This window comes from Rhinoraja longicauda, chromosome 31 (assembly GCF_053455715.1).
Source record: "Rhinoraja longicauda isolate Sanriku21f chromosome 31, sRhiLon1.1, whole genome shotgun sequence".
NCBI classification, from domain to species: domain Eukaryota; kingdom Metazoa; phylum Chordata; class Chondrichthyes; order Rajiformes; family Arhynchobatidae; genus Rhinoraja; species Rhinoraja longicauda.
This window is the reverse complement of record NC_135983.1, coordinates 22,810,682-22,824,240: the sequence shown is the minus strand read 5'-3', so window position 1 is coordinate 22,824,240 and position 13,559 is coordinate 22,810,682. Positions and strand designations below refer to the sequence as shown.

General features: G+C 44.1%; 1 protein-coding gene across 3 annotated transcripts in view; it reads right to left on the bottom strand.

Annotated features, from left to right (window-relative positions):
- The window catches only part of LOC144608296 (bromodomain-containing protein 3-like), a 44,532-nt gene extending 39,065 nt beyond the window's left edge, over positions 1-5,467 (bottom strand). For all 3 annotated transcript variants that reach the window (XM_078425911.1, XM_078425912.1, XM_078425913.1), the window contains exon 1: positions 5,368-5,467. The gene's annotated coding sequence lies outside the window, so the exon portion shown is untranslated. The remainder of the gene's footprint in view (positions 1-5,367) is intronic.
- Positions 5,468-13,559: the final 8,092 nt, after the last annotated feature.

Genomic DNA, 13,559 nt, shown 5'->3' with positions numbered 1-13,559 from the left:
AGAGGAGTTGAGTATAGGAGCAAAGAGGTCCTTCTGCAGTTGTACAGGGCCCTAGTGAGACCACACCTGGAGTACTGTGTGCAGTTTTGGTCTCCAAATTTGAGGAAGGATATTCTTGCTATTGAGGGCGTGCAGCGTAGGTTTACTAGGTTAATTTCCAGAATGGCGGGACTGTCATATGTTGAAAGACTGGAGCGACTAGGCTTGCATACACTAGAATTTAGAAGGATGAGAGGGGATCTAATCGAAACGTATAAGATTATTAAGGTGTTGGACACGTTAGAGGCGGGAAACATGTTCCCAGTGTTGGGGTAGTCCAGAACAAGGGGCCACAGTTTAAGAATAAGGGGTAGGCCATTTAGAACTGAGATGAGGAAAAACTTTCTCAGTCAGAGAGTTGTGAAACTGTGGAATTCTCTGCCTCAGAAGGCAGTGGAGGCCAATTCTCTGAATGCATTCAAGAGAGAGCTGGATAGAGCTCTTAAGGATAGCGGAGTAAGGGGGTATGGGGAGAAGGCAGGAACGGGGTACTGATTGAGAATGATCAGCCATGATCACCTTGAATGGCGGTGCTGGCTCGAAGGGCCGAATGGCCTCCTCCTGCACCTATTGTCTATTGCCATTTTCAATTACTTTCAGTCTGGACCTCAACGATAAAGTAAGACATGCCAGTCATTAATTTCCCTCTGCCTATTCCATTATATTTATTTCCAATTTACACCAGACATCTTTATGCATCAAATTCAATGATTCAATCATACTTTGTTGTCACATGTACCTAGGTACTATGAAATTCTTTGTTTTGGTGAGCTGTGAGCTGAACATTCCATTAGCATTTTGAACAATGCATGATGTATTCAAAACTTTGACCAAAAACCCCAATTAGAATCCTGGAAATAAGTAGCTCCCTGCTGAAAGGTGGACACATTGAAAACAAATCTAGAAATGAACACTGGATTTAACCATCAGATTCAACGTTTTCTAAGCACCAAAATAATCCAGGTCATTGTGTCAAGAGTCAGAGGGGCATCAAAGATAAATGATTTCAGGAGTGCATTTCATGATATCTGGACCTTCAGAGTATGTTACAGGCTGGTTGTTGATCTCACAAGGCATTCAATGCACATGACAAAGCAACAGGTCCATTAGGAAATATGAGAACTGACACCATTCACAGAGCATAAACTAAAGCTGTTATCCAACAAAGAAAAAGCCATTGATGTCTACACCATGTGGAATAGATAAGGTGAATGCACAGAATCTTGTACCCAGGGGAGGGGAAATGAAGAACCAGGGAACATAGGCTTAAGGTGAGAGGGGAGAGATTTAATAGGAGCACGAGGGGCAACCTTTTCACTCAGAGAGCGGTGGGCATATGGAACAAGCTGCCAGAGAAAGTAGTTGAGACGTGTAAAGTAACAGCATTTAAATGATATTTGGATAGGTACATGGATAGGAAGGGGTTAAAAGGAGTGGGTCAAACACAGGCTTAGATGTGGCATCTTGGTTGCATGAACTTGGGCCAAAGGACATGTTGCAGTGCTCTACGGCCATACATGATACAATAACATCATGACACTAACTTTAGTCTGAAGGTAGCTCTCATAACCAGAAAATAATGATCTAATGAATTACCATGAAAGTTTTATCTTAAAAGTCCTGTAACAATGCAAGTTGTTTATCACTGACGTCTTTCGTCATTATCATTTAAAATGCTCCAAAGGTTTCACACAAAGGGTGGCGGGTGTTGGAACAATTTACCAGAGGAGGTAGTTCAGGCTGGGACTATCCCAACGTTTAAGGAACAGTTAGACAGGTACACGGATAGGACAGGTTTGGAGGGATATGGACCAAACGCGGGCTGGTGGGACAAGTGTAGCTGGGACATGTTGGCCGTGAGGGCTAGTTGGGCCGAAGGGCCTGTTTCCACGCTGTATCACTCTTTGACTCTGAAAGCAGTGTCAGAATTATTCACATATCAATCCCCTGCTACAATGCAAATACCTCACAAATACCCTGATAACTCAAATATCCACAAACCAAACACCCGAGAAACAACCACAACCCATCCGGCAAATGCAGCACAAAAGTCATCACCACCCATCCAATACCCCACAAAATTCATTACAATTTTTTTAAAGCTCCACGTTAGCCACGATACCACCTAGAACACATCAAATATCCAAAAAGATGCAACCCGTTGCTTACCAACTAATGTAAATCCAATAAAGCTACCCATTACTCTGCAAAGACACACACACACACGTAAACCACAAAACATCAGACAAACCAAATTCCTCTCTGATATCTGATTTTAAAAAAAACAAATAATCTGCACTCCTCTCCAAAATCCCAACCAAACCTTAAAAACCAAATACAGTGAAACTCTAATAATTCGGCACTCTTGGGACTGCTAATGCCAGAATGGCAGATGTTCCAGGCGGTTGAACATTACTCCTATTAACACCAAAACAGACACAAAACGCTGGAGTAACACAGAGGGCCAGACAGCATCTCAGTTTAAACCTGTATCTGCAGATCCTTCCTACACATTCTGGCTGCTCCACTGCTAAACCTCCTCAAGGTATACCAACTTTGAAGAAGTTCTCCTCTCTCCGATGAGTTCTGCAACATCTTCTCACGCTGATCCCCTCGAGAGATGCTGTCTGACCCGCTGAGTTACTCCAGCTTTTTGTGTCTATCACCAAAACAGAGCTTGATTTCTCTTCTATCACGTTACCCAATGATATAATCTCGACCTGAAACGTCACCCATTCCTTCTCTCCAGAGATGCTGCCTGTCCTGCTGAGTTACTCCAGCTCTTTATGTCTATCTTCGGATTAAACCAGCATCTGCAGTTCCTTCCGACACGATATAATAATTGTTTTTGCAAACTAGGTGAGATTAAAAGACACGAAAAAATATATAGAAGCGAATGCAGACCCTGATACCCATAAGGGTATCCACAATTCCTGACCCCTTGTGTTCCAGGGTCCAACCCTGGCTTTCTCCACACACGACCCACCGTCCGGTCTCTGGGCTTTGGCCACACACCTTGCTGGCAACTCTAGACCCCCGGCTCACATTCCAGGCTAATGATGCCGAATTATCTGAGGTCCTATTGAACTCGGAATCTTAGAATGCGATCCCCAAACAAAAGCTTTAAAAACTCATGGTTTCACATGAGCGCTGTAGAGTTCTGATTTATTCATTACAAACCTTCAAACTAAGTCAGTAAGCAAGGTGTCAGCTAGGTACTCTCGGGATGCAAAACAAGTCCCAGGGCTCCCCGTTCTGCTTCGTGCTCCATAAAGCAGAACAAAAACAACACATCTTCTGCTCATTAACTAAATTATTAGATGCGGGTCGTTAAAATACTGCTCATGTTTTTTTTTGGGTTCAACAATGTTTCCAAAAAAAAGTTTCTAAACAGCATAACTTTATTTTAAAATCACTGATAATAGAGGGAGAAACTCTTTGGTGAGGGGAGGAGTGATCCAGGACACACAATCTTATAATTACAACTAGCTGCTGAAGAGGGTCTCTAACCTGAAATATTCATTCTGTCTCTCCTCCCGCGGTTGCATTTCCAATATCTCCCATTTATGATTACAGCGTGCTATTTTGAGCTGGTATCAGGGGGCATTTCTTCACAGATAAAAGTGGAAAAGTGCAACATTTTTTAAGTCTGGGCTAGGGAGGCATAAATCGGAATCTGAAGCAATGAATGCAGTTTGTATCTCCCGATTTAGTTTACAAGTTTGTTTGTATATTGAGTTTTTCCAATTAGACACAGCATCAGGACTGCATCCGATGTGAATCAAAGGCGTTGCCGTCGATAAACTATTGGACACCAGTTGCATTAAGAAGGAACCATCCTCTTCACAAGGACTGCAATCCCTCCCTTAGTCCACTTGTATTCAATGATCACACAGACTAGTAGTTGCAAGGTTAACGTGAATCTGATCAAGAAAGATAAAACGGCTTGAAATAAAAATGTGCTGCTTTCCTACTTTGACAAGAAAGATGCATACGAACTGTAGAGCGATTGAAAGGACCTGTTCTTACAATCTGTCATCGTTCTAAACAAAAAGTAAGCTCGTTTCTTGAACTTTTTAGATAAACATCGTGGAGTTATGCCCAGATTAATCAAGCAGTTAAAGAGAGCGTCAATTTGGAGAGCGGTGGGCAGAGTGAAGAGAGCTTTTTTTTAAAATAAATGATTCACAATGATATATTTACCAATAAGATCGTAAACGAGTTGCAGATTGAAACCAGTTTGTTTCTGCCCAGGTGAGTTTTGGAATCCTCGCTTTTAGAGTGGCAATGAAAAGTTCCTGCTTCAATTCACTTTGCTATTGGCATTGATCCGAACCAATACCAAATACTCCGATGGGTTTCACGCTTCCCACTAGGAGTGTTTCTCCAGAGATGCTGCCTGTCCCGCTCGTGTTACTCCAGCTTTTTGCGTCTATCTTTGGACAATTTAGTAAACAAGTAGGTGCCCCGCCCACAACAAACGGAAAGGGATTGATTATCGGTGTGATGTTCTTTAAAAGGTTACTAACATTCAAATTCGCTGGAACTTCCCTTTAGCTTTATTCACCAATCCGGTCGGTCGGGAACCACAACAATCGGAACAAGGGAAGTCTTGTTTCATGCCGTTTTTAATGCTGGGAGCTCGCCGTGAGCAGAAAGTAGCCTCTGCTCCTCCCAAAAACACCGAGGTGTGTTTGTTTGTAACCAATCCCGGATACAAACAAGCCGAATCCATCATTCATTTATTTATTGCCCGACCACCCACTTCCCGCCCGCCACGGCCAGTCGGATTACAATTCTCCAGGAAGCAGGCGGTGGTATGGAAACCCTCCCTCCCTCCCTCCACGGCAGCGCGAGTTGCGTCTGTGTCCTATTCCCTTCTTCCCAACACCACCGCCGCCCCACCACCACCAACAACTCTCTCTCTCTCCCCCTCTCTCCCTCCCCACTTTTCCCGAGCGGCCACAAAAGATGGCGGGCTGGACAGCCACCTCCCGCGGGTTAGTCGTTGAGACTAACAACGGCTCGGGAGGGTTACCCGAGCTCGACACACTGGAGCTGTAACAAGGCGGACAATGATACATTCGCCCTGTTACTGGAGACCAGAGTGGATCCGAAACAATGTAGCGATCGCTTTGTTACACGGCGGCCCCTTGGATACATTGTATCGACCGGGACTTGCTTGGCCCCCGCTATTCCTTGTGCTCCAACTCCACACCTCCCTCCCTCTCTCTCTCTCTCTCTCTCTCTTCCCCCACCCCCACCCCCACCCCACAGGCTTGGGCGACCCCAACCCGCCGGACACAAGAGGAACGGGAGAGCGTGTACCTGGCCCCCGCGGCTCTGCAGCGCCGTAGGCAGCGGCCGCTTGCTTCGCCCGCGTCTAATCTCCTCCGTGCATCCTCCGCGGCCACAGACAGGAGCCCGCCGAGACACTGCGCCTGCGCCGGGCGCGCGGGGCCCGACGGGAGTCGTAGTCCCAGCCGCCAGCGCCCGCCCGCCCGGCAGCGTCTGGGGCTCCGCGTGCGAGGACTACAACTCCCGCCATGCAACAGGCAACCCTGTTCCCTCTCTCTCCCCTCCCTCTCTCTCGCACAGGCGTACTCTCCCCGCTGTTTGAGGTGTGTATTTTTTTTTTTTAAAGCGAAACTAAGTAGCGGCAAGAAAATTGATCCCAGTTGGGTTAGTTTGTTTTTAATGATCCCGGAGTGGAGGACTCTGTCTGGGGATTTTTTTTGGAGAACCTCCCTTCCTTCCCCTTCTGTCTTTCCTCGGCAGAGAGGGGAGTTGTTCGCCTCTGTGGGCGGGAGAGTGAGAGCTGCACTGTCAGTGAGCTGCTTCTAGGCGCCAAGTCGCGGCTCCATTACATAATGGCGCTTTTGCACCTCTCCCTCCTTTCGGGCAAGGCAAGAGAAGCGGCTGGTTTGCAGCACGGAGAGGCTGATCGCCTGCCTCTTTTGTTTTGAAACATTGCTTTCAAGTTAAATTTAATTACCGCTTCCTTTCATTCTTGTTAACTTGTTCTTTCAGGTGGAACTCTTGCCGTATTAGCATTTCCAGACATATGGAACCAATAACATCCCCCAAAATGATTTAATTGTGCATGCCTTGAGCCTGTTCCAGACGGTTGTAGGTTTGAGCCCCTCCGCCCCAAAATAGACTTTAACTTATGGTATTTGCACCGCTTTTTCTATTGGAAATTGAGGTATTTGAATGCGATGTTCACAGCTGGAGATAGACACAAAATGCTGGAGTAACTCAGCGAGACAGGCAGCATCTCTGGAGAGAAGGAATGGGTGACGTTTTGGGTCGAGACCCTTCAAAGCTGGACGCAGGTGTCCCTTTAAACGATGGAAAAGATCCCACTGTGATTAGAAGTAGATCTGGAAACTACTCCCTGGTGTATCAATCAACATTTATTCCCCATCACTAAATCCATATTATGTTGTCATTATTGCTTTGTTCTTAGTTCCATAGGCCTTGCATCAAAGAAGCTATATAATGTGTTTTTGTATTTTTCGTTTGTAGATTTTGAGTAGAAAATAGGAGCCTAAGAATGCCGAGCCACCACTGCACCAACATGCACTAGGTATTAAGATCCACATTTTAAATATTCTTTCCAATTTTATTTTATAATTCTCCCAAAATGCATTAATATACAGCATAACTGTCAAAACAAATCTGCTCGTTGTTCATATTCATGTATACTCTTTGATTGGATAGCATGCAAACAAAAGGTTTTCATTGTACCTCGGTACATGTGACAATAAACTGAACTAAATCTTAAACTGAACTTGGGGTTAAATTGTTCTGATGATTTGGAAGCTTAGACACTACAAACTTGTGAAATAACCAAGAATGAGCAAGAGTTTTGTCATTGTTGGTGGTTTGGGAGTTTATTTTGAGAGGCTGTGCAAATAATTCACATCCCATATCAAGAGCGTTTAATTGTCATATTCACTGTGACTGGAACATTGAATTTTTGTGGCGCTTTGGAGACACATTAAATGCAACAGTCAAACCTCTGGACAGTTGTGATCACCAAAACCTGTGCAATTTCTCAAATCATGGTTACTGCAACATCAACTGTAAAGTTGCCATTTAGTTTAGAGATACAGCACAGAAACAGGCCCTTCGGTCCACTTGAGTCCATGGCGACCAGCAATCCCCGCACACTAACACCATCCTACGCACACTTGGGACAATTTACATTTACACCAAGCCAATTAACCTACAAACCTGTACGTCTTTGGAGTGTGGGAGGAAACCGAAGCTCTCGGAGAAAACCCACGCAGGTCATGGGGAGAACGTACAAACTCCGTACAGACAGCACCCATAATCAGGATTGAACCTGTGTCTCTGGTGCTCTAAGGCAGCAACTCTGGCACTCGAAGGCAGCCCTTTATTGGAATATTTTTTTTAGGTTATTGGAACACCAGAAGATAATGAATAAAGAGAGTCAACAATCAAATTATGGAAGGAAATATCAGGGACAATCGGTAATCAAGATCAATATTTTAACTTTTGGCATAGTATATTGCTCAGACTCACTCCATACATAAAAATCAACATCTGACCAAGCTTCTGCCCACCGCTTTTTTCGAAAACGCCAACCAGATTTTCAAAGAAGTATGACCTGGATGGAGACCCTCAAGGTTCAACATCTTGTGGTGATTAACATAATGTAGCAAATGTGTTGTGACATTTTTCTATAAATATCACGCATTGAAGTATCAGCACAAAAAAATGAGAATAGTTTTGCATGTAAGGTGGCTCTCCGAAAGATACTGCACGCAACTCGATACCCTGCGGTTTAATGATCTCCAAGTCCACTGGGCGGTTAGACAGCATTCTATCCTTTTTGATTACTTTCAGTGTCCTCTTATGGCATGTTAATTAACCCTCCGTTTCTGATCTCAATCAGTTTAGTTTTATTGTCACGAGTACTGAGGTACAGTGAAAAGCTTTTGTTGCGTGCCAACCAGTCAGCAGAAAGACAATACATGATTACAATCGAGTCATTTACAGTGTATAGATACATGATAAGGGAATAACGTTCTTCAGTACTCATTGACCTGCACTATTTAGAAAGAACTTTGATCAATCTTTCTTTTACGTCCAAATTAGATCTTGCCTTTGTATTTAAGAGTCAGGAGTGTTTTATTGTCATATGTCCCAGATAGAACAATGAAATTCTCACATGCAGCCCCACAACAGAATAAGTAAACAGTGTACACTGTAAACAATATAATAAACCACTTATTTAAATCCATTAATCATGATTATACTTATTTGCTTAATATCCTTTTATGATTTTGTGCTTCCATCCACACTGCATGCAGGTCCACCTTCATTTGTGTCATTAACCTCTGGGATATGTAACTTGCCATTTTTTGAAAATAACTTACATCATTATTAAATAGGATGAATCGTTGTACACCTGATATTGATCTTTGTGGGTATCACTGGCCATCTGAATAACTATTTTTCACTATTGCTTTTTATATTTCTGTCACTCATCCAATTTCAGGTCAACACTTTCACTCCAACTTCAGATTTCATTGTATCTCACGACAAAATTGGCATCTGAAAATTCATAAATGTCCAGTTAGACATTTCTCTTGGAAAAATACTCAAGGCACAATTGATCCTTTACATATCTATTTATCTCCCAATTAGGTATAATCTTTCAAAATGTTCAAACACTAATTATGAACTTTAATAATTCACTCAAGACAGATTTTCAGGAGAAAAGGAAGAAAAGCAAAAGAGCATATTTTTAAATGGTGAAAATCTTCGATGTAGGTGTTCAGTGGAATTTGTCTGATTTTATAAATGAAATCCAAAATTAACATGAAAATACAGCAGCCGTTTCAGTTTGTTAAACCTTGTTGCAATTGCAGTCCAAAAAAAAGAAAATATTGCAGGACTGGGTGTCGTAATCAGTTTCCATCATTGCATGTTTGGAAGCAATTACTCGGTTTTGAGATAATACAGCAAAAGTTCTCCAGTTTGATCGCTGGCTTGAAAAAACTGAGGAAATTGCTTCCGATGAGCAATCTTGTCTGGGGCTTAAAAGAATGCATGGTTAATCATTGAAACAAAATGGATAAAGTGGAGGAGAGACGCACACCCTATCAGAGATACCGTTGTTTTACACATCCCATCTCCCAACTTGTTTTTCTCTCTTTCCCAGTACAGTACTGATGAAAGTCACAGACCAAAAACATTAAAAGTGTCTTTTCACAGATGCCACCTGATCTCTTGAATGTTTGCAACATTTTTGGTTCTTGGGCTCAGGACCCTCTCCCTTGCAGTTCAAGTATAAATAGTCAGTTATTCTCTTAAGTGCCCAGGATGCCTGTTGTAATACTGTCTGTCCCTTGATGTGCTCACAGGACATAAGATTGTATCCATGAAGCTTTCAAATGTTTGGACATGATCTAATTCTATCAATCTCTCTACAGTTAAGTGCATCTTCTCCAAACCTGCAGACTCGCATTGAAAAGCATCCAAACTTTTCCAGGGTGAAGTAACTAACAAATTGCAAACTCCGAAAGTAGCTAGAAACTGCGTCCAATGTAATTATTCGAAGATGCTTTTCAATGCGAGTTTGCAGGTTTATTTGGTTCAGGGAGAGGAGCAATGAATTGGTTGATAGGTTGATGAATTGGTGAACAGAGAACAGAGTTCACTGGAGCCAAAACCCGCAGGATATGGAAAAAGGACAGGACACAGTTGAAGTTTGCATAGTTGAGGTGGGCAAGGTACTTAAAACAAAATTCTCCAGGGTGGATGAAGAAGCTTTGAAGATAACTAGGGGTAGGTGAGGGAAGTTTTGATTAAGAGGGAAACTGAGTTGGCAACAGTGAAAATTGATGTAAACGGACAAAGAGTGCACTAACGTTCAAAGGCCGATTTCCTTTTTGAAGATAACTTGGGGGTGAACTAGAAAGAAACAGTCATCTTGTAGGAGAGTCCAGGACAAATCTTAAAACGAGTTCTTTAAACAAGTAGTGCCACTGTGGAATCTTCCCACTTTCCGCCCAACAGTTAGTAAAGTTGGGAATGGGTGTCCAATGAAATTATGCAATATTCCAGCAGTCCTTCTCTTGGTAAGTGTGGTGTCTCTATTCTATCTTGAATGGGTTTTTGGGTAATAATTCATTCGTTTTACCTCCTAAATACTTCTCCAGCCACATCAAGAAATCTCTCACAGCAGACTTTGTTTTAGTTTTAGAGATACAGTGCGGAAAAACGGGCCCTTCGGCCCACCGGGTCCAAGCCGACCAGCGATCCCCGCACACTAACACTATCCTACACACATTGAGCTCAATTTACATTTATAGCAAGCCAATTAACTTACAAACACGTACTTTTTTTTGGAGTGTGGGAGGAAACCGAAGATCTCGGAGAAAATCGACACAGATCACTGGGGAGAACGAATAAACTCCGTACAGACAGCACCCACAGCCAGGATCGAACCCGGGTCACCTGTGCTGCCCGTTTGAGGACATCTTATACCTTCTGGAACTCAGTTGTGATGGCACAGGAGCGCTATCTATCCCATTGAAATCGAAACCTTTGATAGTACAACACATTGCTTCAGGCGTAGAATTTCGACTTCTACAATATTGTCCAGTTACTCAAACACTTAACCAACATGTTTATTTATGCTAACTAACAAGTCAGTTTATACTTGTAATCCTATTACAGGACAAATGGGTAGTTTGATGTAGACAATAGACAATAGGTGCAGGAGTAGGGCATTCGGCCCTTCGAGCCAGCACCGCCATTCAATGAGATCATGGCTGATCATTCTCAATCAGTACCCCGTTCCTGCCTTCTCCCCATACACCCTGACACCGCTGTCCTTATGAGCACTATCTAGCTCTCTCTTGAATACATTCAGAGAATTGGCCTCCACTGCCTTCTGAGGCAGAGAATTCCACAGATTCACAACTCTCTGACTGAAAAAGTTTTTCCTCATCTCTGTTCTAAATGACCTACCCCTTATTCTTAAACTGTGGCCCCTTGTTCTGGACTCCCCCAACATTGGGAACATGTTTCCTGCCTCTAACGTGTCCAACCCCTTAATAATCTTATACGTTTCGATAAGATCCCCTCTCATCCTTCTAAATTCCAGTGTATACAAGCCTAGTCGCTCCAGTCTTTCAACATTCGACAGTCCCGCCATTCCGGGAATTAACCTAGTAAACCTACACTGCACGCCCTCAATAGCAAGAATATCCTTCCTCAAATTTGGAGACCAAAAATGCACACAGTACTCCAGGTGCGGTCTCACTAGGGCCCTGTACAACTGCAGAAGGACCTCTTTGCTCCTGTAGTGTAGTGTAACCTGAGTGTGCATGCACATTTAAGAATTATATCTTATGGTGAGACTTTTCATACCCTATTGTACCAACCGGTACTGTTTAGGAAAGACCTGCAGATGCTGGTTTAAATCGAAGGTAGACACAAAATGCTGGAGTAACTCAGCGGGTCAGGCAGCACCTTTGTTTTCTGTGTCATGTCTCCGTTCCCGCTGCGGCCTACCACCGGCCATGCACCTGGAGCTGGCGGCCTCCACCTGGGACCACCTGGGCTCTGGTTCACAGAGCCCGCGGACCGGACTCACCATCTGCGGAGCTGGCTGCCTTCGGAGGCTGTGGTGGTGCTGCGGGAGTGGCTGCGACTCGTCTCCGGAGGCTTCGGCCGCGGGCACGTCGGAAGCCCGCAGGCCCCTGGGTGGGGGCCGACATCGGGAGCTCCGGCAGCGGCAGCGTCTTCGCCCGCCCCGAATCACGGGGCTTGGGTCGGCCCGCTGCGGACCTTTCACCGTCCGGCGCGGCCTGGAATAGGTCGCGGGATTTTCTCTGCCCGGCAGGGGCTTCAATGTCGGGAGCCCCGACTGCCCTACGTGGCAACTTCAACAGCCTGACCGCGGGAGAAGACAGTCTGGCCTTCCATCACAGTGAGGAGGTGACTGGAGGAGACTCACTGTGATGGATGTTTCTTTTTGTTTGGTGTTGGTTTATGATTGTGTGTGTTATTGCTTATTTTTATTGGTCTTATTGTTGGACGGTGGACAATCTTTCATTTTACTGCGCATTTATGTGTATGTGACAAATAAATTGACTATTGACTATTGGGCGGGACAGAGATAGAATGTAGTCAGAGACAGGAAGACCGGTGGGAGAATGGGGAAGGGGGAGGGGATGGAGAGAGAGGGAAAGCAAGGGCTATTTGAAGTTAGAGAAGCCAATGTTCATACTGCTGGGGCGTAAGCTACCCAAGCGAAATATGTTCCTCCAATTTGCGCTGGGCCTCACTCTGACAATGAAGGAGGCCCAGGATAGAAAGGTCAGATTGGGAATGGGAGGGGGAGTGTTAAGCAACCAGGAGATCAAGTAGGTTAAGGCGGACTGAGTGGAGGTGTTCAGCGAAACAATCGCCGAGCCTGCGCTTGCTCTCGCCCATATACAGGGGGTACCGGTACTGTTGACGGTCTTCAATAAAAGATGTTTGTTGTCTAGTTCAGTCCCAGTTACATGCCTTGTTAAATACTTAACAAGACATGTAACTAGGAACATGTAACAAGACATATTAAGTCGACTTATGCTGTATTTGATTTAAGGGATCACTACACAAGTAGAGACATCAATTAAATAATAACCTTATACATTCACGGGTGTGCAGCCAAAGTCTGCTCTAACTCCATTTACAGGTTTGCAAATGATACCCGTAGTGGCCGGATCTCAAACAATGATGAGAGAGAATACGGGAAGGAGATAGAGCTTTGTAGCAAGGTGTCAAGGCAACAACCTTCCCCGCAATAGCAGCAAGACAAAGGACCTAGTTATTGACCTCAGGAAAGGAGGTGCCATAGTGGAAATGACAAAGAGATTCAAGCTTATAAGTATAAATATCACCAACGACTTGGCCTGGACCAACCACATTGAACCCATGGCAAATAATGCACACCAACACCTATACTTGCTCAGAAAACTAAGGAATGTGTCCAACGACTCTTACCAACTTCTGCAGATGCAGCATAGAAAGCATCACAACTTGGTTTGGCAACAACTCTGCCCAAGACTGCAAGGGGTGTTGACCATTCCAACATACAAACCAGCCTACCACCATTGACTTTGTCTACACTTTGCACTGCCTTGAAAGCAACCAAAAATATAAAGAACCACCCCCTCCCCTCACCTTCCACCCCTGGTCATTCTCTCTTCTCCCCCTCTCCCATCAGGCAGACAGTTCAAAAGCTTGAAAGCATTTTTTTTATCTATAGCACTTTATAGCTATATTGCTGTAACAATATATTCTGCACTCTGATATTTTTTCTGCATGTACTTGTGCATGGCTTGATAGTCTACGTATAGTATGACTTTTCAATACCAACAGCAGTTGGACTAATTACATTGGAAAACAGTTAACTGAGGAGCTTGTTCTGTTCTCAAACCATTCAAATAGGCTATGGGTGTATATGTGCTCTATTTATCCACCTTTGT